This window comes from Sorghum bicolor, chromosome 5 (genome assembly GCF_000003195.3).
Source record: "Sorghum bicolor cultivar BTx623 chromosome 5, Sorghum_bicolor_NCBIv3, whole genome shotgun sequence".
In the NCBI taxonomy this organism is placed as follows: Eukaryota; Viridiplantae; Streptophyta; class Magnoliopsida; order Poales; family Poaceae; genus Sorghum; species Sorghum bicolor.
In genome coordinates this window covers 61690082-61714958 of record NC_012874.2, presented here as the reverse complement: position 1 = coordinate 61714958, position 24877 = coordinate 61690082, and the positions used below count along the sequence as shown (strand labels likewise).

The 24877-nt window shown below is 41.6% G+C and overlaps 1 long non-coding RNA gene across 1 annotated transcript; it reads left to right on the top strand.

The window, feature by feature from the left end:
* Positions 1423 to 2697, top strand: LOC110435709. Its single transcript, XR_002453551.1, has 2 exons — positions 1423 to 1906; positions 2441 to 2697. It is a non-coding gene; the product is annotated as an uncharacterized LOC110435709 (long non-coding RNA).

Sequence of the window (24877 nt, the reverse complement as noted above, 5' to 3'; positions counted from 1 at the left end):
ATCAAGATGCCCACGAGGGGGGTGAATTAGGCTTCTCTAAAAATTTAAGCAACCTATAAGCTCCAATTCAACCCCTTGTGCCTAGTGTGACTAGAGAGCTACCGGATAAAAGTTTTGCAACCCCAATCCTATTCTAGCATGGCAATTCTAAGAATGTAAAAACACAAAGTAAATGCTAGAAAGTAAAGGAGTAGTGGAAGAAAGTGCTCGGCGATGTTTTGCCGAGGTATCGGAGAGTCGCCACTCTCCACTAGTCCTCGTTGGAGCACCCGTGCAAGGGTCTTGCTCCCCCTTGGTCCCTGCAAGGAGCAAGTGCTCTCTACGGGCTGATTCTTCGACACTCCGTCACGGTGAATCGCCCAAAACCGCTCACAAGCTTGACACGAGCCACCCACAAGAACTCCGGGCGGTCTTCGTGCCTCCAATCACCACCAAACCATCTACGTGATGGCGATCACCAAGAGTAACAAGCAAAGAACTCTCACTTGACCCAACCAAGGGACTAGAGAGTGGTGGATGCACACTTGACTCTTGGAATTCAACTAGAGAAGGATTCTCACAAGAAATCACTCAAATCTCAATCCTCTCAAGGCTCTTGCTACTCTCTTGCTCCACAACAAGTTTTTCAGATGTTCAAATGGGCAAGAGACCTCTCATGGACGAGGTGGAGGAGTATAAATACACTCCACGAAGTCCAAGGGTCGGCCAACCGTTTTCCACTGAAAACGGGGTCACCGGACGCTGTTGATGTTGCACCGGACGCTCTGCACTGAGCGTCCGGTGACACTCAACGGCTAACTGTACCTGCGTCTGACAGGTCATCGGACGCTACTTCCCAGCGTCCGGTGGCACCGTCCGGTGCTCCGGGGAGATTTACAAGCTCCCTGAGTTTAAGACCGAACGCTACCAGGTGCGTCCGGTGCTAGCGTCTGGTGCTCGGGGCAGGATTACAACCTCCCTGGGTATGGGACCGGACGCTGCCCGGTGAGTCCGGTGCCAGCGTCCAGTGCCTAACCCTAGGCACCAAAGCCCTCCAACGGCTAAAGACCTCACTGGACGCACTCACATAGCGTCCGGTGCAGCGTCCGGTGCCTACTTAGGCACCCTAACCTCGTCGAAACACGACCGTTCCAAAACGAAGTTGGTTCCTCTCGATCTAAGGACTATCTCTGAGCTGCCTAGTGCTAGGTTTACCAAGTGTGCACCACACCTAAACCTAAAGCCTTGCCTAAATCAAGCTACTAGATCAAAACCCCTCTTAATAGTATGATCAAAGGAAAACAAAGTCCTAAACTACTCTAAGTGCCCTGCTTCACCATATGGCACTTAGACCTAGTCTAGTCTTGACGATGTCCATCCATCCTTTGAAAACCGAAACGATTTCCACTATTAAGTAGGCATGTACGTCCCTGTTCATCGAGTACCTATTACCATGACCTCACTAATGACTTTGCCTCTGCCAAACACACGTTAGTCACAGTAATCAACATTGTCATTAATCACTGAAATAATTAGGGGCCTAGATGCTCTTTCAACCGGCAATCATGTATACTCTTTAGTCCTTACTAAACCTATTACTACTATGCACTGTTTTATTCGATGTTGATCACAGATGTTCTAGCACTAATATTAAGGCATACTATTGGTGCACTTGAGCTTGGAGACTATCTTGTTGGGTTCATCATCCAAAGTAAAAATATTTCCTTTATTCATATGTAGTTCTTTATTTTCCAATGTATGTAATTTCAACCTTTGGGGTAATATTCTCAGTGCGAGACTTGGTTTGCACCTTGCAGTTGTTAAGCCAAGATGAGACATCCTCTTGTTATTGTTTGGTGTTTGGTACTGTAAAGTTCCCATTTTTATGTTGAAGGCTTATTTATCTTAAATGCTTTGGTGATTCCAGGTTTGTTATCATTAGCTCAAGTTTTCTACAACTTGCATATTCATGATTATAGATGCACTTAATCTGTTGTCTGCTAAAATATCAAGGGCATGACCAATTTTTATAAATGAAGGAAAGTCTACAGCTAGGATATGGATTACTAAACAATCATTATTTCCTCTTTGTAAATTGTGCTGCTTAAATTAGAATATCAATCGATTCATTATATATGTTTAGATTTAGAAGGGATTATCAACATTAGTGGTCGCTAGAAATAGTATATCAGAGTGGAGAAGCAACTTATCAGTGTTTGTCACTGAGGTGAGACCTGACTTGCATAGAGCTAATTCAAATACAACTTTTCAGATATAGAAATGATATTTAGCTCTTTAATTTCCTCATCCCTCTTTCAGCTCTGTTTGCAAAATTAAAGTGCGAGAATAGAAAATTATCAATAGAATTGTTTAAGTTCACTCATTAGACATTTCACTGCCACTCCATAATAGTGGCCGATTTGTTGTTTAATGGTTTATATAACACAAGAATATCTTCCAGCGGACCATAAATAACTCCAGAAACTAAATGACATGACCTTTATCTCAACCATTTTCTGAAAGCATCGTCAAAGAACTTTTTGGCCGGCCGGAAGCCCTTTGTAGACGTTACTTGTACCCTGTATTCTGGTGTTCAATTTGTATATTTCAGATTGTAAGGGTTATCTATCAACATCTGTACTTTTATACCATTTCTTGGACAAAGCTTCCTTTGTTTGTGTAATAATATTTCAATGTTATATATTGTGGAGAATGATAGATCAGTTATGTTTAAAACTTTTTGGTTGAAGTGTACTACAGTATCGATTCTCATTGCAAGTGTCTGGGTGGCAGAGTGAAAGATAGTTATCTATTAATTATCTATGCTATTTGAAGCTTTGTGTAACGGTGACAATTGGCCACAAAATAGAATGATATGCACATCAGCGGTGTGCAAATGTTGGCGTCACAGGAGCTAACCCGCGCCACAATAGCCAGAAAAAACGATGTGATAGCAGTGGTGCAGGCAAAGCATGGGTGGGAATGCTCATCCTGCTTATCACCCTGAGTACTGGTTGTTTCTTGTAGCAGCGTACGACCATAATCTTAGAGGGGAAAAATGACGCCGAACTTGTAGATTTATTGGCTCATGTAAAAATAAATATTGATGATTTTTTCTATCGATATAATACATTATCTTAGCTATATCACGAAAAGATTTATACAATAAAGTTTATGGGCCTAGGACGCTATACTCTTTGTGACAGTTAATTTTACGGATTTTACTTTTTGGATTAAATATTACTTTAATGTCGGTATTTAACTTTATAATATTATTATCTTATCATGCGATCTATGTGTTTTAGTATAAAATTTAATTATTCCGTAGCAACGCACGGGCACGCTATCTAGCTAATAGCAAAGCTAATAATGCTAGACGAAAATAAAGAATTGTCGATAACGGGAGTTTATGGACCTCAAAATGACGTGGATAAAATCTTATTCCTGCAAGAGATTTTGGATTTAAGTCAACATGTGCTCCCAACATGGTTGCTGCTGGGGGACTTCAACCTAATTCTTAGTGCTCAGGAGAAAAACAACACACGCCTAAATGTGTCGATGATCAATAGATTTAGAACAACAGTTGATAATCTAGAGCTCCCAAGGATTGAGCTGAGGCAAAAAGTACACCTGGTGCAATGACCAGCGGTCACCAACTATGACAAGAACCGATCATATATTTGCATCCACTGTTAAATATTATATGGTTTTTGGCTCATATATATTATTTGATGATAATTAATTCTAGAGTCCGTAATAAATGCTATACTAGGCGGCTTGTAATAGCTCTTATAGAGAAGTTAAAGAAGAGAAAAAGGGGGCCACGCGCGCGCGCCGCCGCCGCCGAGCTGTGGCGAGGCGAGCTTGTCGTGTCGTTTTGCCAGATGGAAGGTATAGTAAAGGGAGGAATAAACGGGGTTCAGTTTCAAATCTTGTCCGTTATAGGATTAATGGTGATTGATTGAATGTTTTCTTTCTCTCGCCTATTTCTTTCCATCCCTGCGGACTCCATCCCTGCGGACTCCTTCCTTGTCTGGAATCATTTCTTGTCGAGCAGCACTGAGTCTTCCCCCTGATGCCTTGCATCGAGACACCTGCTCAGATGTGCAGACAATCAGGTTTTTGGGGAGCGTCTTCCGCGACTGCTTGGCTTCGTCTCCTTCCTCGGATCATCTCGTCTTCTTCCTGGTGGATGCTCGTGGGATTGGATCGTCTTCTTCTTGGTGGACGCTCGCGGATCAGAATGTCTTTCTGGTAGACGTTCGCAAGACTGCACCGCGAACCTCTTTCTGCATAGACTGTGGTCCGCTACTTCAAGCAACACACTATATCGACTAGTGCGAGTGCCTTCGGCACTGGTCTCTCCTCTGGGTACATCTCTAATTTGTTTTGTCTAATTTTCAGTATGTCTGCAATCATATTTACAATATTTATTACTAGTCTGAGTAGTGGTAAAATTTGCACGCGTTCACATATTTGCCACCACCTTGCTGATTATAATTTTCAGGCACTAGCCTCCCTCGGATCTGATCATTGCGCGTTGTTTCTTCAAGGGGGGACGTTAACTGTGACTTCTATAGGGGATTTAGATTCGAAGCACACTGGGTACACATGCCTGTTTTCATGGACATGGTTCAGAACACATGGAACAAACCGGTCAACACTCAAGATGCTATTTTACGTCTTCATGCCAAACTGTTACGTACGACCAAGATGCTAAGAAATTGGAGGCGCTTATCATTGGGCAGATGGAAGTTAAGTTGGGCGATCATAAATATAACCTTAGCAAATTTGGAGGGGGCGCAAGAAGCTAGAAACCTCACGGCGGAGGAGCTGGAATTCAAAAAAGTACCTTGTCTTAATTTGGCCCTTAGGCACTAATTAATTAAGATAAATTACACTTTGTCTTAATCAGTGGTTGATTAGTTATCACACAATCATCCCAAATGCTCCACTGAGTTCAATATCAATGGTTTCACTCAAAGTCACATTTGGTTACACAAAATTTTATTTACAAAACATTCCCCAATCCTGAATTCAGGTTTGCATTAGAAAACTTGTAGTAAAGGGGTGTTTGGGATTGCTCTGCTCAGCGTTTTCACCTCCCCTCCACGTTTTTTAGCCAAACGGTTTCAGCTTCACGCACTCAGTTCGAGAAAAAAAGGTGGAGTTGTGAGAGCACCTAAAGAGGTACTCCAGAAACTCCAGTTTTTTGTGGAGCTGCTCCACGGTGGAGTTTGTGGAGCAGTCCCAAACACCCCGTAAGTTTTGGAATCCCAACCTAAGTTCAAAATTGGAGCTAGGTTTTAGATGTTGGACTTGAAGTTATCCCCTACACTTGACACTAGGGTAAAGTACCACTTCACTTCTCAAGTTACATAGGGTATAATCAAGTAGTTGAGGTTACATTCCAAAATGGAATTTTAGGGTTTGGATCACACACTACCCTAAGCTCAACCATTCTCAAAGTAAACTTGTTTTAGTTGATGCACTAAATGACATGCTTATGCATGATGATGTCATGAACATGTTTTAGTGTTGCTTAGCACCAGAGGTGTTACACTTGTTCATCTAGAACTTATGCACTTATCACTTGATGTGCTCTAGATTGTTCATCTATGGAGAGACATACACATAATGAGAATTATCATATTAATCAAATAAGATAAACTATAGAATCAAAGCTTAGATTTCTAAAGTTCCATATTCTCTCAATAATTTGACATAATATCCCTTGATATAAGATAGGAATAAGATAAGTTTTAATGTAATCTTAATATCCATGAAGTATCTTATCTCTAATGAGATGCTCCATTTCTCCCCTTCGAAATGTGGCTTATTAGACAAATGCCAAAATTTTGATGAGAGTCACATTGATCAGTCTTCTCTTCATCATTAATCATAATCATCACAAAATAATCACTTAGAGGCAATATGTAAATAATGACTTGTTAATATAAAGAAGTATGTCATTATTACATTTGATCAAAACATCTATCGTTCCCAGCATAATCAGCTATTGAAGAAACTCAACTAATGTTCCTTTCATGCAAGGACATAGATTACATTATTTGAGAAAACATAAGGGCATAATGGAGAGTGCAATGGCTTCATCTTGAAACTTATGCCATTTAGTACTTCGATTTTGTGCTTCCCCATTGCTAGCCGGCCTCTAGATGATCTGTGAAGAATTAGTAATGTGCACATGGCACCTGAGTTAATCCTTCAAGTATCAACATAAGGGATTCATAACTAAAATTAAACAAAACTTTATGATTACCCTTTTTTGGGAGCTAGTCCTTAAAGCCATCACAGTCCTTCTACAGATGGCTGATAGTCATGTTCAGCTTCCGCTCTAGATCATTTGAGCTCTTGCTTCTCAAAATCGAGCTTACGGTTACGTCTTAGGGTGAAAAACTTTTCATAATTATTTTGTTGATCTTTAAGCGGCTATTCTAATGAAGCTAAGAATTAATTGTTTGGCATTATCGGTGCTAGGGATTTCTCCCCTAAGATCATCACTAATGCGCTTCTTCATGATCTTGAGCGACAACCTATTTGAGCGCTCCCATAGATATGTATTAGACTCAAATTCTTTGACCCTCCAACAGAAGGCGTTGTCATAATCACCCTCTATTGTTGGGACAGTAGGAGCACTCTGGCGTATAGCATGATCATAGTTTAGAAGTAAGAGAGCCAAAATTGTACCTCCCCTTTCCATAATGGGAAGTTGAATCAGTCTAGGAGACGAATCCATTTAATAGTATCCATAGTCTCCGAAGGACACAGGTCTGACTCAAAATATGAAACAAAATTAGTAAGGGTATTCACATTATGTCATTCATGAATGAAATCTTACATTGGTCTGATTCATATCATGCTAATGACATTTCAGATTCGCACCACCATTGGGCAGAAGCGAAAAAGAAATCAGATATAAAACATGTGAACTTGTGCATATATATAAATTAACATTAGTCAAAGATATATGCATAAGCCACACCTTAGTTTCTAACTAGATTTTTCCGTTGGTTCCATTCTAACCGGTAGAAATAATCATTATGTGGGCAAAAATCTTCTACAACTAAAAAGAACAAAAGGAAGATAACTTTTTCGTGCAACTTTTGTTTGGTGTAACCTTAGCCTCTTCTTGCGACCCCGCATGCAGCTCCAAAAGGAAGAAAAAAAATTTGTACGAACGAAAAAGGAATCTGACACCACGGCATGCGCACGATCAGTTCGGCTTCAAAAGGAAACCAAAATAATGTGTACGCACCTGACATGCACCTGCGATGCCTCCTGTTGTTTCCTAAAAACCTAAGATCCATGCAAACTCTCCTAGCAAATCACCATCTCCTTTCCAAATAAAACCGGCGCTCAGAATCTTTTTATTTCTGCAATCAGGAAGCAAACAAACAACGCTGCAAACCGTTCCAAGCAAATAAAAAAGGAAGTAAACAAACAACGCTATTCCATGGAAGAAGAAGAAGAAGAAGAAGAAATCAGTGCCTGGCCGGTCTCATGCGATCGCTATTAGCGCCTCCCGCGACCCAGCACGCGTGAAAAAAACTGCCTTCGCTATGACTGCTCGACAGCGATCTCCTCCAAGCCGCCGCTACCGCCACCAAGTCTGATCCCTGCGATCCGCTACCCCAATCCTCTGACACCCTGTGGCAACTCGACAGCATGGATCTGCTACTCCAGGCCAACGACGCCTATCGACAGGGCCAGCATTCATCAACCCTCGCCTCCCTCGCGATCTGTATCTCGGCCAGACGACGCTTGTCTCCCTCACGATCTGCACCTTGGTCAGACTATATACATGACACGACAAGTCATGCTAAAAATTGCCAAAATCTTGTCTATTGTAGTATGTATTGATAGCAGATATAATGCACGTGCATTTGGCTCTAAAAATAGAAAACAGTCTTAATCATGATTTACTTTAAAAATAAGATGGGTTTTGGTTCAGAAAAAATAAATCTAAGCACCGTACTCCTGTTGAAGTGTCTATTTGAAACAAATTGAGTGATTCCAACAATGAGAAGACGATTTGTAGTACCCCACTATAGTATAGCGCAACTATGCAACAGAATGTATATTTTCATTGTTACAGCATTGTCAAACTGCTAGCCTATTTACCTGCACTTCATTGAGAAGTTCTCCATATGTTTTGATCAGACTGCTTTCCAGTTAGATCACTATCAACAATGACTTGTTCAGAGTCTGACTTCACTATGTAATTAGAGATGTAATAATCCATCAGAGGCCTGCATGAGCTGCGACAGAAATCAATAGTGCCAATCATGAGTGAGGGCAGCGCTGGCGGACGACTGGGGGAGGGCCCCACTCGCCGTCGCCGGCGCGGGCGCGCGGCGACGTCGAGCTCGAGCGGGTCCTGGCGGTTGCCTGCGACGACGACGTGTGGGCCGGGGAAAACTCCATCATAGAGACACGGCGGCACCGCTCGATGCAGCGGCCTAACACTACCAAAATGGTGGAGTTCTCCTAGTGTTTTTAGTTAGTAATAAAACACTACCACTAGTCAAACACTAGAGAATCCTCACTAGGAGACATTTACTAGAGAAAGTTTATACTAAAATTTTAAATGCTAAAACACTAGAAGAACCCCACATTACTAGAAGAAATTGAAAAATCTGGTTGTGTAATCCACGGCGTCACCCTGAAGCGCGGGCGTGGCTGCAGATGCGCCCTGATGCGGTGGAGCAGCAGCGCAAATGGGTTTAAATACTAGTACATGGGTAATCCATATACGAATCTAGACATTTAATATCTGTATCATACACGAATCCAAATAGTTAAAGTGAGTGCTTCCCCATCTCTGTCCTCGTGGGGAAGAAACTTTCTCACCCCATCCCCGCCAAATGTCACGGGGTAGATTTTCTCCCCATCTCCGTCTCCGTGCGGGGAATAATATATTCCCATGGGATTCTCTGTATCCACGTTAGTTTATGTGATTTTGTCAACTATTCATGTATTCATGAATTCATATGAATGCTATATAGACAAATCTCTTCTATAAAGATTCACATTTGAGACCGAGAAAGTGAAGGATAGGATTTCAACTTTGCTTATATATCATAGTTATTAGACCTTGCAAATATATGGACCTTCAGAGTCGGGTCGCTGCTGGGAGCGGGGACGGGGGCATGCATACTATCCCCGGCCCTGTGAACCCCGACGAGGACAACTTTAGTCCCATTTAGTTCCCCCGTGGGGACAAAATCTATATCATCCCCATCATCTAATGGGTGAATTCCCCATGGAGAATCGGGGAACAGGGCCCGTTGACATCTCTAAGCGCCATGATGCCACTCCAATTTGGCACAAGTTTGCATTAGTCCATGATTAATGTGTAATGATTAACTAAACCTAGGCCTTAAACATGCAAGAAATCCATCTGATGTGAAGAACTACAGTGAGCAGAATTGATTTAAGCATGATTAATTAAGGCCTGATACATGATAATCATGGCTAATTAGACATAAAACATTATTAATTCGAAACTAATTAACCCTAATCAAAAAAAATTTGATGTACCCAAGCACTTTAGGCATAGATCAGAGGCATAAACCATGTAATTACGATCACATAAGGCCTAATCATGCATAAGGTAAATCACGTTGAAAGCAAGTGACTAGGGCATACTTAGATTAAACCGACCTTGCAATTCTCTTAATCCAAGGCTTAAACCATATCTTAGGGTTTCACGAACTAGATTAGCAGGCTCTTGATGCCACAATGTTAGAAAACATTAGGGACCAAACCACAGGATCTACAATCTAGTTAACTTGAAACGCACTAGTGGATTATTAATGACTACTCGAGATCTTCAGGTAGGTCCGATGTCAGTGAGGAAGATGACACCATCGGTAGAGGTCGATGAGGAAGATGACGCCGGTGGAGAGAGGAAACAGCCTTCCCATCATTTCAACACTCTCTTGGTTATCGAATCTGAGATGTGATAGGATGTAGTCTACATGGAACGATGGTTTCTAGGAAAGTGGAGCAGTCTTTATTTAGCATTATGTGACGAGGGACCATAACCTCTTAAATCTGAGATGTGATAGGCTGTAGTCCACATAGAACGACGTCGACGGTTCTAGAGAAGTGGAGCTATCTTTATTTAACGCTGTATTATGAGGGGCCACAACCTCGTAAGGTTAGGGCCTATTTAGATGCAGCCAAAAAACCAAAAAGTTTTGGAGAAATGTACACTTTTTGGAAGAATGGATCTAAACAGGGGTCTGTAAACCATGGGCTGTAAAGATTTGGAATTTGGGACCCTTGAGTCACAAAACTGTCCAAAAAGTGCATAGGGACCCGAGTTGGACGGGGTATACCCCCAGCCCTGCTCCCACCCCAGCCCTGCTCCTATCCATTCGCGCAGCCCCGCACCCACCGCTCTCCCTCAGCCACTCTCTCCCTCACGAACCCTAACCCACCCCATCCCACCGTCGCTTTCTCCTCCACCCCCATTCTCTTGAATCGCCGGCAGATCCACCATCGCAACACCCGCCTCGTCGCTCTCAAGCACCGGATCCAGATCCGGCTTCCCTCGGCGATGGACGGCTGGAGCGGCGCGGGACAGCGGGGCCACAGCTTCCACGACGACGACGGCTATGGCGACGAGGACGTCTTCGGCGACAGAGCAGACACGAGGGACTTCCTCTCCCAGCCTCGGGATTCAACTCCCAGCCCTCGGGATTCAACGGCATAGGGTACCTCTACCACACGTCGAGCTCCACCAACCCTAACCGGTTGGGGATGGCGGCGTTGGATCTCAACTCCGGCGAAGGGTGGCCAGGCCTCGGTTCCTACGAGGGTCTCCTTCGTTCGGGGACTGAAGACGCCGACTTCGGGAACACTCAAGCCCCTCCCCTGTTTCGCCCGCCTACCCGCAGCGGCAGAGGCACCCTCGGCTTGCGCAGTGCTCATGGCGGTGTCGGTCGAGGTGGACCTAAGTTAGGTCACGGCGGCTCCATGTCCCTTGGTGGTGGACGCATCCCTCCCCATGGTGTTGCATCGGGTTCCTCCGGCGGGTCTAGGGGACGCGGTACGCCTCTACGCGGCAACCTACCTCCTCCGACCTTCGATGCAGAGGACGAGAACTCATATGCTCAAGTCCCGGTAAGACTGCTTCTTCTACACCCTAACGAGTTATGTATTTTTATGACTGGTATAGAGTGCTGGTTTTCCCAGAATGTATTTTTGTACTTGTTATGTATGTTTTCACTGCTATAGTGTGGTAGTTTGTATTTTTGTACTTGTTATATGCATGTTATGAATGGTATTTGGTATGATTGTTATAGGTGTTTGTATTTGGGCTATTTGTTATGTATGTTATGACTATTTGAAGGGGTTATGACTGTTTGTATTTGACTAAATTTTGGCTATTTTGTTCTTGTATGACTGTTTTGATTTTTGCTATGTAATGCAACGTTTAGGATAGGAAAGACAAGGCACACTGGGGCTCTGAAAACACCAACAAGCTGTGTGAGATATACTGCAACCAGATTGACAATGGGAACTGTGTTAAGGGTGTCATGAGCAAAAGTGGGTGGAGGGATATCATAGAGAGGTACTATGCGGCGACAGGTCTAGTTCATGATAACGAGCAGTTTGGCAATAGGATAAGACAATTGAAGAATATGTGGACATTCATTCAGAAACTTCAGAAAGGAACAGGTTTGGGTCATAGACCTGATGGATCTGTTATAGCTGCAGATGACTGGTGGAAAGAAAACACTCAGGTACTTCTTTTCTGCTCTTTCTTTGTTGCAGGGACACCTAAATTTTAGTAGAAGTCTTACCTTCTTTTTGTGCTCTATTTTTTTGCAAGGAAAATCAGAATGGAAGAAATTGAAGAATGGGTGGCCTCCGTACCTAGAAGAAATGGACCGCATGTTCCTGGTGCTTGCAGTGGATGACTCTTCTTCTTACGTTCCTGGTCAAGGAGCTCCCTGTGCGTACAATATAAGTGATGATGAACAAGAAGGAGATGAAGCTGAGGAGCAGTTAACCCCGCTGAGCATTGGGACAAAGAGGGCCAGCACACCTAGCACACGCAACACTGGTTCCAGCCCAAACAAGAAGACAAGGAGTCCTGCAGTTAGAGCCATGGATAACAACATGAGGGACTTCAATGTTCTTCAAGAGAACAGGAATGCCATGCTGCAGACCATCTGGGAAAGAAGGCAGAAGGAAGCTGCAGAAAAGAAGTCTGCTGAGGAATTGAGGATTGAATATGTCCAGTAGCTAGCCAGAGAAAGTGGTGCAACTGAGGAGGACACGAAGCTGTGGATTGGGGTCCTGAAGATCATCCTGTCTGAGAAAGCAATGAAGTTCTTCATATCAACAAAGCCAGAAGGAAGGCTTGGCCTCATCAAGCACTATGCCGGGGTCGACAACTAGACCCTCTTATCTATGCATTCGTTTAGTTATTAGGTGTTGGACTACGTATGCCATTGATGTATTTGAATTGAACTATGTATGTTTGTGATGTCTGTATGACTGTTGTTTGTTGTCTGTGATGATGAATGAATGTAGCAAGACCTACCTATCCATGCATTGTATGTTTCTGATTTCTGTGCTGTTTGGTGATTTTCTGCTCAAGTAAGCATCCATCAACACATTCTTGTGACTGAGGACTGAGTTATTGTCGGTTTTTGTTATAGACAGGAAGATGTCGAACCACCTAAGGAGGAAAATGGCCCAGACGAGGATTTAGATGAGAAGTTTGAGGAAGATTTTTTCAACATGTTCCTTGAAGATGATTGCAGTGGATTCATCTATGGTATGTACCACTATGCTATGCACCTTGACAAGTACTATCGTAGATCCCAGAGTAGGCAACCAGTAATGACTGGTTTGGATTGGGTGGAAAGAAAGTTGACAAATAGGAATTCCTGTTACAACATGTTTAGAATGACCCCAACTGTTTTCTATCGGCTGCATGATATGTTAGTAGAACATTACGGCCTTAAGTCCTCAAGAAAGTCTACCTCAATTGAGGCTTTAGGAATGTTTCTTTGGATGGTTGGAGCTCCGCAGTCGGTTAGGCAAGCTGAGGATAGAATTGAGAGATCACTAGGCACAGTTCATAACATATTTTATAAAGTTTTGAATTGTATGCTAAAGTTGGCCGAAGACATCATTAAACCTCGAGACCCACAATTCAGTATTTTGCACCCTAGATTGAGACAGCGTAGGTTCTATCCCTTCTTCAAGGATTGCATAGGTGCAATAGATGGCACTCATGTTCCTGTGGTCGTGCCAAATGATAAATTTGTTCAGCACTTATGTTGCAAGGGCATGACTACTCAGAATGTGATGGCCTCATGTGACTTTGACATGATCTTTACATTTGTCCTTGTTGGATGGCCTGGGTCTGTACATGACATGAGAGTATTTGATGATGCACTGGGGAAATACAACCATGTATTTCCTCATCCACCTACAGGTACACAGCTTGTTGATATTTACATTTTGTTTTCTAATTATAGCACTTGACACTTACAGGTACTTGCTGGTGTAGGGAAGTATTACCTGGTGGATTCGGGCTATCCAAACCGTCCCGGTTATCTGGCGCCTTACAAGGGAACAAAGTACCATCTTCCAGAGTTTCAAAACGGCGACGAACCACAAGGTAAAAAGGAGGTATTCAACTATGCACATTCTTCACTTAGAAATGTCAAAGAAAGGGCATTTGGAGTGTTGAAGCAAAAATGGAGGATGTTGCAAAGTATCCCAAGTTATCCACCGACAACGCAAAGCCATATTATAGTTGCTTGCTTTGCACTGCATAACTTCATTAGGATGAGTGGAATAGTTGATAGAGACTTTGATCGTTGTGACCGTGATGAGAATTACGTACCTCCTGAAGCAAGGGCCAATCAGCCTCCACATGTTCCAGCACCTAGTAGGGAAGAATGTGCACAGATGAATGCTTTTCGTGATAGTGTTGCACTTGGCCTGTTGAATAGATCTTGAGAATATGTTTTTTTTCTTGTTTGAGGACATGTAATTTAAGTTTTGTTTGAGGACATGTAATTTAAGTTTTGTTTGAGGACATGTAATTTAAGTTCTGTTCGAGGACTGTAATTATATTTTTGTTTGAGGACATGTATTTTTTTTAGGATATTTGTTTGGGGATAAAATCATTATAGTTTTGATTGTGCGCTTTGGAAAAAAATGTGTCTACAGCATGCCACTGCAAACGCAGAAACGTAACCATGCAAATCGGCATGCAGGACGCCATCATGTGCATGTACTTCAATTAATGAACCAAATCAAGCATTAAATGAGGGCAAATCTATCTTATGTGCTGCAGACCAAAAAGTTTTTGGAAGCATCTAAACACCTATTTGGATGTAAAATTTACAGCCAAAACTTTTGGGATGTAAAGATTTGGGATCTAAACAGGCCCTAAGTGTGCCCTCGATTACGGCACGTAGGGGAAAATCATATGCTCTCCTTAACTCAGCAAAAATAGGAAGGGTTAGGACGTTGGCTCATACATCCCACGGGTCTGACACACTACACCATGACCTACTTTTCCCTACACTCATGTGTTGGGAAAACAAGGATTTTAACAACATATCATGTGTTGGCAATTATATACATTTTCCGCGTCCCATAAACTGTCGATAATGACTATGTAAGCCAACACGTAATGTGTTGGCGTTGCTCCTGCCGACTTAGTAAGTGTCGGCAAAAGTTTTTAGACAAAATATGTGTCGTTGTAGCCCAACCAAATGACGGTCTAACTATCGTCGAAGGAGTAGGCAGGGAACCACAAATAGAACAATTTGGGTGAGCAGGAAACTACGCGCCAAAACAAGTCATGCGCGGCAGCTAAATGTTGAGCCCAATAAAAAAGGCTACCTCAGCGACCCATTAGGCTCTAGACTTCCACTCACCAAGTCACGACTCAGAAAGAAAAAAAATTGCCCACCACGCGCTAGGCGCCGCCACACCATCCCACCGCCGAGTGCCTGCAAGAGGACTCCACCCACCGGAGCGCCGTCACCACGGTCCCTAGCCGGAGCTCTGCCGTCCCCAGCGCTGCTGAGCCCTGCTGCTGAGCCCGCTGCCCCCAATCCCGCCCTGCTGCTGAGCCCGCCGCCCCCAATCCCACTGTCACCATACCCCATCGCTGGCCACCAACACTACTACAGAATGAGGCATTGGTCGATGCCCAAAATGGCCAAAAACCTCGGCCCTTTGGCGTCCCGGGGTTAAAGGCCCCTTTAGCACCGGTTCCTAACACGATCCGGTGCTAAAGGGTCCTACCCAACGGCTACTGACAGGTGTTGTCGGGGCAGGGACCCTTTAGCACCGGTTCGTGTTACCAACCGGTGCTAAAGGGTCCCCTTTAGCACCGGCCAGTGCCACGGGCCGAGGCAAAGCCTTTAGCACCGCTTTGGCACACAAACCGGTGCTAAAGGGTGACCCTTTAGCACTGGTTTTTGCCCTGAACCGGTGCTAAAGCTCCGGTTTATAGGCCCGCCTTCTCCTCCCCTCTGCCCATTTGAAACCGAGAGCACCATTGTTGTTCTTGGAGCTTCTTCTTCCTTGTTCTTCATTTGTTCTTCATCTTGGACGCCCATCGTTGATCTTCTTCGACTCCCTCATCGTTTCTTCATGCTTGGAGGTGACTAACTTTAGTAGTTCTTGTCTTTTTCATGTTGTTTTTGGCTTGTGATGTTTCCATTATTTTTAGCTCAAATCCACTTTGTTATTTTGAATCATTCACATGAATTAGTATCCATATATATATATATATATATATATATATATATATATATATATATATATATATATATAATATTTCATGGTTGACCTAGTATTAATGTAGTTTGCAAGAATGAATTATAGTATCTTTTCATGATCTTAGAAAGTAGGATAGTTCAAATTAATTGGTTTGTTAATATCACTTGATTTATTTTTATTACTACATAATGTCTATTGTATAATTTAGAAGATTTGTTGAAGTAACTAGACAAATAAAGGATATTATTAGGTTCTTCTTTAATCATACATGTTTACTAGTAAATGTGTAATTTATAATTGTTTAAAAATTGAGTATGGATAGTAGATGGCAACGGTGACCGGGTCTTCGGTCTCTCAACGGGTTCAAAAGCGATATCGGCCGGAACTCCCTCTCATTACTTGTGGCAAGTGTGGGCAGAAGATTGTGATGGAGTACAAAGTGTCGAAAGAGGGAGTAAACAAGGGTAGTATATTCTACAAGTGTCCGGATCGTAATGTCAGCTATTTCTAGACATTTGCTTATATATGTGCTTACTTTTTTAAATGATATTAATTAAACTTTTGATTCTCTCTTTTAATTTCAGTGGGACGGTACCGGCGGATGTACAGGTTGGTACTGGGAGGAAGAATACATTGAACACAGGTGGTTGAGGCTGAAGGTGGTGAGGCAGTGAGCCGACGAAAGGAGTTCAATGATGTTGATCAAGCGAATGATCTATCTATTATAGTTGGGATCGGACGCGAACTAATTATGTTGCTTAAGTGCATTTTAGTTTTGGTTTTTTTAGTGCTAGTTGCGATTGTATTTGTTGTAGCCAAGCTTTCTTGAATTAATCAACTATGTATCTTAGACATGTTGTGCAATAAGATGAGAAACTATATGTGTGCATGGTTTTCATAATATATATGTTATATTTAATGCAGATCGTAACACGTAATTGGACGTATAATGTCGATTGGCGCTCCGAAGAGTTCATTAATGGCGTGCATTATTCCTTAAGTGTGGCCGAGACAAATAAGAGGGACGGTTTCATGTGCTGTCCATGTGCCGTGTGCAAGAATTTGACGGAATATTCTAACTCAAGAACTCTTCATTCGCACTTATTAAAGTCTGGTTTCGTACCAAACTATATTTGTTGGACCAAACATGGAGAAAGCGGGATTATAATGGATGAAGGTGAAGAAGAAGAAGAAGAAGAAGAAGAATTGGACCATGCCAATATTATTGCTCAGTACGGTGGCTTCAATGATGTTGCAATGGGGGGGAGATAATGAAGAAGAGGTAGCGGCAGAAGATGATCGGGGCGATGATGCTTTTGGTGATGCCATCCGTGATGCATAAAGAGAATGTGAAAGTGATAAAGAGAAAGCCAAGTTCGAGCTCATGCTAGAGGACCACAGGAAATCGCTATATCCCACCGCTGAAGAGGGGCAAAAAAAGCTGGGTACCACACTGGAATTGCTGCAATGGAAGGCAAAGAATGGTACATCTGACAAGGCATTTGGGCAGTTATTGAAGATCATAAAAAAGATGCTTCCAAAAGGCAACGAATTGCCCACCACTACGTATGAAGCAAAACAGGTTGTCTGCCCTTTGGGATTAGAAATCCAGAAGATACACGCATGTCCTAATGACTGCATCCTCTACCGTGGGGAGGAATACGAGAATTTGGATGCATGTCCAGTATGTAAGGCATCACGGTATAAGATTATACGAGATGATCCTAGCGATGTTGAGGGTGAAGAACGTCATAGGAAGAAAATTCCTGCCAAGGTTATGTGGTATGCTCCTATAATACCACGATTAAAACGTCTGTTCAGAAATAAGGACAATGCAAATTTGTTGCGGTGGCATAAAGAAGACCGTAAGATAGACAATGTACTGAGACACCCTACCGATGGATCCCAGTGGAGAGCGATAGACAGAGAATTCATAGATTTTGCAGATGATGCTAGAAACTTGCGGTTCGCCTTAAGTACAGATGGTATGAATCTTTTCGGTGAGCAGAGCAGTAGTCACAGCACTTGGCCAGTTACTCTATGTATCTACAACTTCCTCCACGGCTATGCATGAAGCAGAAGTTTATTATGATGCCGGTGCTTATCCAAGGACCGAAGCAACCTGGCAATGACATAGATGTCTACCTAAGGCCATTAGTTTAGGAACTTCAACTTTTATGGAGCAAACTAGGAGTTCGCGTGTGGGATGAGTACAAACAAGAGCACTTTGACCTGCGAGCATTGCTGTTTGTAACAATCAATGATTGGTCAGCTCTGAGTAATCTTTCAGGCCAGTCAAACAAGGGATATAATGCATGCACACATTGTTATGAAGACCTTGACTGTGTATTTTTGAAAAATGTCGAAAGGTCGTGTACCTTGGCCACCGTCGGTTTCTTCCTGTGAACCACCCAGTACGAAAGAAAGGCAAGCATTTTAAAGGCAAGGCAGACCACCGGACCAAACCTCTCAATCGAACCGGGGATGATATACTCGAAATGGTCAAGGATATAAAAGTGGTATTTGGAAAGGGACGAGGCAGCGAACCTATTTCCAAGGATGCTAAGGGACACGTACCCATGTGGAAGAAGAAATCCATATTTTGGGAGCTACCTTACTGGAATGTCCTAGAGGTCCGCAACGCGATCGACATGATGCATCTGACAAAGAATCTTTGTGTGAACTTGCTCGGATTCATGGGTGTCTATGGGAAGTCTAAGGATTCACTTGAAGCACGACAAGACTTGCAGCGCATGAAAGAACGAGACAACCTGCATCCAGAAAAGACAGATGACGATGGACGTCATTACTTAAGCCCTGCTAGCTACACTCTGAGCAAAGAAGAGAAGGAAAGCATGTTTGAATGTCTTAGCAGCATCAAGGTCCCATCTGGATTCTCCTCCAATATCAAGGGAATAATTAATGTGCCAGAGAAGAAATTCCTAAACTTGAAGTCCCATGACTGTCACGTTCTAATGACGCAATTGTTGCCGGTGGTTTTAAGAGGAATTTTACCTCCACACGTACGTCTAGCCACCGTAAAGCTATGTGCATTCCTCAATGCAATTTCTCAGAAGGCAATCAATCCAGAGCAACTAGCTACTCTGCAGAATGATGTCGTTCAATGTCTCATCAGCTTTGAGTTGGTGTTCCCTCCATCCTTCTTCGATATCATGACACACCTCCTAGTTCATCTGATCAAAGAGATTCGTATTCTCGGTCCTGTGTTCCTACACAACATGTTCCCCTTCGAGAGATTCATGGGTGTCCTAAAGAAATATGTCCATAGTCGTTCCCGGTCAGAAGGAAGCATTGCCAAGGGCTACGGAACAGAGGAGGTCATAGAGTTCTGTGTTGACTTTATTCCAGACCTTGACCCAATTGGTATTCCGGAATCTCGACACGAGGGCAGACTCAGCGGAAAGGGAACCCTTGGGAAGAAAACATATATTGGTACGGGAGACGATTACTTCAATAAAGCACACTACACAGTTCTCCAGAACTCCTCATTGGTGGAACCATATGTTGAGGTACACAAAGATTTCCTACGGTCCCAGTGGCCCGGGAAGAATGAAGCTTGGATAATACATCAGCACATGGAAACTTTTGGCAATTGGTTGCGCAAAAAATGTCAAGGTGATGAAAACATTGATGAGCAGCTTTATTTGTTGGCCAGGCAACCATCATGGCATGTCCTCACGTACAAAGGGTACGAGATAAATGGTAACACATTTTACACAGTTGGCCAAGATAAAAGGAGCACCAACCAAAATAGTGGTGTACGCGTGGATGCCACGGATCCAAATGGGAACAGACAAACATAATATGGACGCATAGAAGACATATGGGAACTAGTCTATGCAGCTAATTTTAAAGTTCCTTTGTTCCGGTGCCAATGGGTGAAGATGACCGGAGGTGGGGTAACAGTCGACAAGGAGTATGGGATGATAACCGTGGACCTTAACAATAGTGGGTTCAAAGACGAACCATTCGTCCTTGCTGCAGACGTGAGTCAGGTGTTCTTTGTCAAAGATATGTCTACGAAACCAAAGAGAGGAAAAAATGATGACCACTCAATCATCAATGAGCCAAAGCGCCACATTGTCCTTTCTGGGAAAAGAAACATTGTTGGAATTGAGGACAAGTCAGACATGTCAGGCGATTATGAAAGGGATGATCGAATTCCGCCCTTAATAGTCAACAAAGACCCAAGCATTCTGTTAAACAATGAGGATACTCCATGGTTACGGCATGATCATAACCAAGAGTCATACGTCAAGAAGAAGTTCACTGTTGTGTCGGCTTAACATAAAGTCATGTTTAATAGTATGTGTTGTAACAAACTTTGTATGACACTATATTTGAGAATTGTGAATTTTGATGAGTGTAACAAACTTTGTATTCATGACTTTTCCATTTGGGACCATCTAGAGTTCGGTCAAAGAGTGTTTTTGTAAAAACCATTGTTTTGACTTTGGTCAAACTTGGTCAAATGACAAACTAAATTACTTAAAATGAAAAAAATTTGAATACGAAGTTGTTAGATATCATCAAGATCTAAACTTTTTATATACACAACTTTTCCATTTGAGAAAGTTTAAGTTAACAATACCCACCAATTCTTGAATCTCACACAAACTATATGAAACTATATGTGTCAATTGTGGATTTTCAACTACACCTTCCTAAAACTTTGTCAAATGCAAAAATGGTCTATATAATAAATGTAGATTTTGATGAGTGGAACAATATTGGTATTCATGACGTTTCCATTCGAGACCATCTAGGGTTCCAAAACCGCTATGTGGCTATGAATTCTGTGAAAATTCAAAATTCAGTGGTTTAAACTTTTCCAAAAGAAAAGTTGACCATTAGACAAAATGTAGAACTTGGTGAGCGTAACAAACTTTGTATTCATGACTTTTCCATTTGGGATAATCTAGGGTTCGGTCAAAGGGTGTTTTTGTAAAAGCCAATGCTTTGACTTTGGTCAAACTTGATCAAAGGGCCCATTTGATGACCTCAAATGAAAACATTTTGAATACAAAGTTGTTAGAGATCATCAAGATCTACATTTTATATATTGTCCATTTTTCCATTTGGATAATTTTTAGCCAATCCTAATCATATTTCTATAAAATCCAAGACGGGTTTTGGTCAAACTTGGTCAAATGACAAACTAAATTACTTAAAATGAAAAAATTTTGAATACCAAGTTGTTAGATATCATCAAGATCTAAACTTTTTATATACACAACTTTTCCATTTGAGAAATTTTAAGTTAACAATACCCACCAATTCTTGAATCTCACACAAACTATATGAAACTATATGTGTCAATTGTGGATTTTCAACTACACCTTCCTAAAACTTTGTCAAATGCAAAAATGGTCTATATATTAAATGTAGATTTTGATGAGTGGAACAATATTGGTATTGATGACTTTTCCATTCGAGACCATCTAGGGTTCCAAAACCGCTGCGTGGCTATGAATTCTCTCAAAATTCAAAATTCAGTGGTTCAAACTTTTCCAAAAGAAAAGTTGACCATTAGACAAAATGTATAACTTGATGAGTGTAACAAACTTTGTATTCATGACTTTACATTTGGGACAATCTAGGGTTCGGTCAAAGGGTGTGTTCATCAAGATATATATTTTTATATGATAAATAGATTTTTTATTTGATGAAAACAATACCCTACTAGCATTCCGAGTAATAAATAACAAAAATAAAAAGTTTAGCGTCAATATGATATGAAAATAGATTTCTAGGTGATTGGATATAGTTTTTGTAAATTTATTGGAATAATATATTTTTGCATTAACAAAATACTAAACATTTCTTACAAAATCATTGCAAATTATAAAAATACAGTAAGAAGGTTAAAATTTTTCATGTGTACATTAAAAAAAATTACAGTATATGTCACTGTTTAAAATATTATGCAAAATATTTAATTTATTATACAATTTATAATATAAACTGTATATATAAACAATTGAAAAACCCTAAATAAAAAAACAGGGCCTTTAGCACCGGCATAGTGGGAACCGGTGCTAAAGGGTCCTGAAAATTTCAGGACCCCGCCTTAGCCCGCGCTCGACCCTTTAGCACCGGTCCGTGGCTGGAACCGGTGCTAAAGGATCCCTTTAGCACCGGCTGGTAACACGCGCCGGTGCTAAAGGGTCACCCTTTAACACCGGCTCGTGTTACCAGCCGGTGTTAAAGACCTTTTAGCACCGATTCCAGCCACAGACCGATGCTAAAGGGTCCGCCCCTGTATAAGCCACAAGCACCCTAGATCTCAGCAGTTGCCTTCGTTTTCGTCTTCATCGAGCAGAGCGCTCCGCCGCCGCCGTCCAGCGCCGCCCGTTCGTCTCCCCAGCGCCGCTGTTCATCTCCAGTGCCGCCGCCGCAGCGGCTATCTTCACTAGAGCCGGCCGCCACCGGCCATCTCCTTCGACGAACTCCGGCAGCCACGATCCTACGTATATTCATCGATCTATATATATGCATGAATGCCAACAGTTTATATATATATAGACTAAAATTGTATATATGAATTGTGTGTATATATATATATGAATACCAACAGTTTCGATGAATAATATGTTATATATATATATATATATATATATATATATATATATATATATATCTTATATATATGTATCATATATATATATATATATATATATCTTATATATGCATATATATTATATAAAATGTTTTGAATTGTTTTAAATGTATATATATATATAGTAGTATATAAGTCTCTAATATATATTAATGTTTGTACTATTATTCTTATATTATTTTGTAGTATCGTTTTTTAGTATATTCTTCTAGTGTATTACTTGGCTTAAAAGATTCTAGTGTATACATATACTATTATTGTTTATACTATTATTTTAGTATTATTTTTTAGTATATTATTCTAGTATATTACTTGGCTTAAAAGACTTTTTAGTATATTATTCTAGTATATTATGAATTGTAGTGTTTTGAATTGTTATGAAATATATTGTGCTAGTATATTATTCTAGTGTTATTGTCTGTATTATTTTTTAGTATTATTTTTTAGTTTGGAGCACTGTAGCACTTATATTATTCTTGTATTATTTTGTAGTATTAATTTTTTAGTACATTATTCTAGGTGCAAGTGTATTACTTGGCTTAAAACATATACTATTATTGTTTATACTATTATTCTAGTATTATTTTTTAGTATATTATTCTAGTATATTACTTGGCTTAAAATACTTTTTAGTATATTATTCTAGTATATTATGAATTGTAGTGTTTTGAATTGTTATGAAATATATTGTGCTAGTATATTATTCTAGTGTTATTGTCCGTATTATTTTTTTAGTATTATTTTTTAGTTTGGAGCACTCTAGCACTTATATTATTCTAGTGTTATTGTTCGTATTATTTTTTTAGTATTATTTTTTAGTTTGGAGCACTCTAGCACTTATATATATGTATGGTTGCAGACATAGAAATGGCCGACCGTCCTCACGATGATCCTAAATATATGGAAGATGCCATTCAAAATATGATCGACGACGGTAGTCAGTACTTTATTGATTACAACGAGATCATGCAAGACAATCCGACTGAGCAACAAGAGAGCAATGCCCCTGAGCAACAACATGTCGTGCAACAAGAAGGAAATACCGGCGAGGTATGTAAATGTAAACATATATAATGTATCTCTTACATTAGGTTTTAGACTTACTTGGTTATTAATTTAGTATTTTTGTTTCTATATTTACGTGTAGCCTTCTAGATCGACCTCTACAGGGAGAAGCGTACCTCCACGAGAGCCAAAGAAGCCGTTGAATGGCCGCTATGTAATCTCCGAGTTTGAGATAGCTACAGGCAGACCACTTGGTGAACATGCAAATAAATATGTTAGTTAGTGTGGATACCTTGTGAGAGATCAAATACCGATCAGTGCTCGTGAATGGAGAGAGAAGCGAGGTGCTTCTGAAATCAGTTTTGTCTCTGATCGTGACATGGAGTTAGTTTGGAAAGCCATCACGGACATTTTCACCTTCGACACCAACGATGAAGAGTTGAAGGTGCGAATTTATAACTGGACTATGAAGAAGATGGCGGTACTGTTCCAGAATTGGAAGAAGTCTTTGTACAATAAATTTGTCAAGAAAAACGAGACTCCAAATTTCAACCTCAAGCAATATGTAAAGCTGGGGGCCTTCTGGGATGACTTCGTGCAATACAAAATATCAGAAGAGGGCGAGGAACGAGCCATTAGAAACAAAGAGAATGCAAGTAAAAAGACAAATCACCATCATATGGGATCAGGTGGTTATAAGAGTGTTGTTCCCAAGTGGGACCGAATGGAACAGGAGATGCTTGCTAGGGGGGTCACACTCGAGACAATAGCAAAGAATTGGAGCGAGCGCTCCAAGCATTGGTTCTACGGTCATGGGGGAAGCGTGGACCCAGACACCGGAGCGCTAGTTTGGGGCCAAGAAATCTCTAGAGCAGCAAAGAGACTGGTCCGTGCACGAGAGGCGGTTCAGTCTGGTGAGTTCAGGCCTAACAGAGAGAAGGATGAACTCACCTATGCGCTTGAAAATCCTAAGCACGGTGGGCATACGAGAGGCTATGGGGCAGTTCCGTAGCTGTAATCATTCCAAGCTGATCAAGATACCTACAGAAGCGCTAGAGAAAGAAGGATGAGGATGCAGAGCGGATCCGCCGCCTGGAAACTTTTGTTCTGCAGTCAGAAGAGCACGAGAATGCTCGTGAAGAATGGATGCAGGCGGAGATTCAAAGGCAAGTGCAAGCAGCACTTAGTCAAATGACGAAAGGGCAAGGTACATCACAGCCTGAGGTCAACGTTAGCCCCCCAGGCCAGTTGAAAAGCAGCTGCGCATCCACAGAAGTACCAACCATTCAGGATGACACGAAGCTACACTTCCCCGTGGATGATGTCACATAGGCTTTTACTACCTATGAGCTGCATGTACCAGATGGGAATGCAACGAAAAAGGTGGCTATCGCTGTTGTGAACCCTATCGACCGAACGAGAACTCCAAGAATTCATAGTCGACCAGTACCTGGTGGA